The following is a 3360-nucleotide window of genomic DNA, read 5'->3' on the forward strand; positions in this document are numbered from 1 at the left end:
GGTGGTGTCATCTGCATATCTGAGGTTATTGATATTTCTCCTGGCAATCTTGATTCCAGCTTGTGCTTCTTCCAGCCCAGTATTTCTCATGATGTACTCTGCATATAAATTAAATAAGCAGGGTGACAATATACAGCCTTGACGAACTCCTTTTCCTATTTGGAACCAGTCTGTTGTTCCATGTCCAGTTCTAACTGTTGCTTCCTGACCTGCATACAGGTTTCTCAAGAGGCAGGTCAGGTGGTCTGGTATTCCCATCTCTTTCAGAACTTTCCACAGTTTTTTTGTGATCCACACAGTCAAAGGCTTTGGCTTAGTCAATAAAGCAGAAATAGATGTTTTTCTGGAACTCTCTTGCCTTTTCCATGATCCAGTGGATGTTGGCAATTTGATCTCTGGTTCCTCTGCCTTTTCTAAAACCAGCTTGAACATCTGGAAATTCACGGTTCACGTATTGCTGAAGCCTAGCTAGGAGAATTTTGAGCCTTACCTTACTAGTGTGTGAGATGAGTGCAATTGTGCAGTAGTTTGAGCACTCTTTGGCATTGCCTTTCTTTGGGATTGGAATGAAAACTCCCCTTTTCCAGTCCTGTGGCCACTGCTGAGTTTTCCAAATTTGCTGGCATATTGAGTGCAGCACTTTCACAGCATCATCTTTTAGGATTTGAAATAGTTCAACTGGAATTCCATCACCTCCACCAGCTTTGTTTGTAGTAATGCTTTCTAAGGCCCACTTGACTTCACATTCCAGGATGTCTGGCTCTAGGTGAGTGATCACACCATCGTGATTATCTGGGTTGTGAAAATCTTTTTTGTACAGTTCTCCTGTGTATTTTTGCCACCTCTTCTTAATATCTTCTGCTTCTGTTAGGTTTGCACCGTTTCTGTCCTTTATCGAGCCCATCTTTGCATGAAATGTTCCTGTGGTATCTCTAATTTTCTTGAAGTGATCTCTAGTCTTTCCCATTCTGTTGTTTTCCTCTATTTCTTTGCATTGATCACTGGGGAAGGCTTTCTTATCTCTCCTTGCTATTCTTTGGAACTCTGCATTCAAATGGGTGTATCTTTACTTTTCTCATTTGCTTTTCACTTCTCTTCTTTTCACAGCTATTTGTAAGGCCTCCTCAGACAGTCATTTTGCTTTCTTGCATTTCTTTTTCATGGGGATGGTCTTTATCCCTGTCTCCTGTGCAGTGTCATGAACCTCCATCCATAGTTCATCAGACACTCTATCTATCAGATCTAGTCCCTTAAATTTATTTCTCACTTCCACTGTATAATCATAAGGGATTTGATTTAGGTCATATCTGAATGGTCTAGTGGTTTTCCCTACTTTCTGCACTTTAAGTTTGAATTTGGCAATAAGGAGTTCATGATCTGAGCCACAGTCAGCTCCCAGTCTTATTTTTGCTGACTGTATAGAGCTTCTCTGTCTTTGGCTGCAAAGAATATAATCAATCTGATTTCAGTGTTGACCATCTGGTGATGCCCGTGTCTAGAGTCTTCTCTTGTGTTGTTGGAAGAGGGTATTGAAGTGTAGCAGTTTCCTATTATCTCCCATTCAACTTTTTATCAGTTGCTCCCATTCAACTTGTTATCAGTTGTAAACGGTTTGCCACTGTTAGAATTCTTTCCCTCCAAATCCTTTCTTGAAGCAGATATTGGCCAAAGACTGGGAGCTAGGGCCTGAGGAAATCTGTACTTGCAGGCTTGCAAACTTCCTAATGATTATTTTAACAAAAATATGACTTCCCTTGTGGCTCAAGGATAAAGAATCTGCTTGCCAATGCAGGAGACACAGGTTCAGTCCCTAGGTAGGGAAGATCTCCTGGAGGAGGAAATGGCAACCTGCTCCAATATTCTTGCCTAGGAAATCCCAAGGGCATAGGAGCCTGGTGGGCTACAGCCCACGGGGTCTCAAGAGTCAAACACAACTTGTCGACGAAACCACTACCACCATCAGGTTCTAAGACTAAAGGGTTTTTATTTCTACCTGTGAGCTTTGGAGTTTGAATAAAACAGATTCAAATTCCAGTCCTAACTTTCTGTCAGATGTTTGTCTGAGGCAAGATATAACATCATTTATATTGTTAGACATAATCGCCTCATCTACAAATAGGGTGGTATCTTGTGAAGCTTGTGTGAGAGAAGTTGTCTGACATGGTGTTTGGCCTATAATTACTGAGTAAAGGTAATTTTATCCATTCCTTCATCCATTTATTCAAGGTTTACTCTTCCCTTATAACTTTTTATTTCTTACTGCCTTCCATTATTAAAGAGAAACACATTAGTAAAAGCATGAGTGGTAATCAACCACAAGTTATAATTCAATGTTATTATTATTTATTAACTACTTATGTTTAGTTGCTCAGTCATGACTGACTCTTTGTGGTCCCATCAACTGTAGTCCACCAGGCTCTTCTGTCCATGGAATTTCCCAGGCAAGAATACTGGAGTGGGTTGCCATTTCCTTCTCCAAGTTATCTTCCTGGCCCAGGGATCAAACCCACACATCCTTCATTGAAGGTGGATTATTTACCACTGAGCTACATAAATGATTCCCAACTCTAATTACATGAGAATAACCAGTTTTGATGTGAAGTTATCCTCACTGAAATCCCTCAAACTGTTGCCTAAATCCAGAAGAAAAGATGCACTGAAGGATGCTTGACTCCATGCTCCTGATTTAACTGGTCTTCATATTGAAGGAAGAAAGCACTGGAATTCCCACAGGTCCCAAGAGGACTTAGGAGTTAACTCTTGTTTTCTCTGGAAACCATGGGCTGTCCTCTTGCTGCAGGAAATTCTGTTTAACTACTATGTAACTACTTAAATATCACTCATATTTTCAGTGCTCTGATCTATCGATGGGTATAATCAGTCTCCGACTTACGAACGCACAATTTCAAAATGAATTGCTATGTCTCAGCCTCAGTGCTATTAGAAAATGCCAGTACATCAATCTCCTAGCATCAGTTTCCTCAGATACAAACTCTTTTAGTAACTTGGAGGACCCGTGAAGCCCATCTCAAATTCTCTATTTTATTTTGGGGCTTAAGTATTCCTGGAAGACAGTCATAGGATATTTGCAATAAAGATTTTGGAGCATACGGTGGCTCAGTCTTCAGGGTCTCAGCCTTCAGACAATAGGTTTTCTGGATCCAGAAAAGTTACAAGTTAATCATCCAACACATGGCACATAGAAAACACTTTAAAAATATTGCTCAATAGATCTTTCAGCGGAAAGTCACCCAGAACTCCAGAGAGCCAGGCACTGAGGATTCAAAACAGTTTTAGGATCATTTCTGCTGCATATTACTTCAAGTCGACTGTATGAATTTGACCTGAGAATCTGACAGA

General features: G+C 40.5%; 1 protein-coding gene across 1 annotated transcript in view; it reads left to right on the forward strand.

The window, feature by feature from the left end:
• The window catches only part of TMEM244 (transmembrane protein 244), a 24701-nt gene that overhangs the window by 8248 nt on the left and 13093 nt on the right, over positions 1-3360 (forward strand). The window lies entirely within an intron of this gene.

This window comes from Bison bison, unplaced genomic scaffold (genome assembly GCF_000754665.1).
Source record: "Bison bison bison isolate TAMUID 2011002044 unplaced genomic scaffold, Bison_UMD1.0 scf7180017864035, whole genome shotgun sequence".
In the NCBI taxonomy this organism is placed as follows: Eukaryota; Metazoa; Chordata; class Mammalia; order Artiodactyla; family Bovidae; genus Bison; species Bison bison.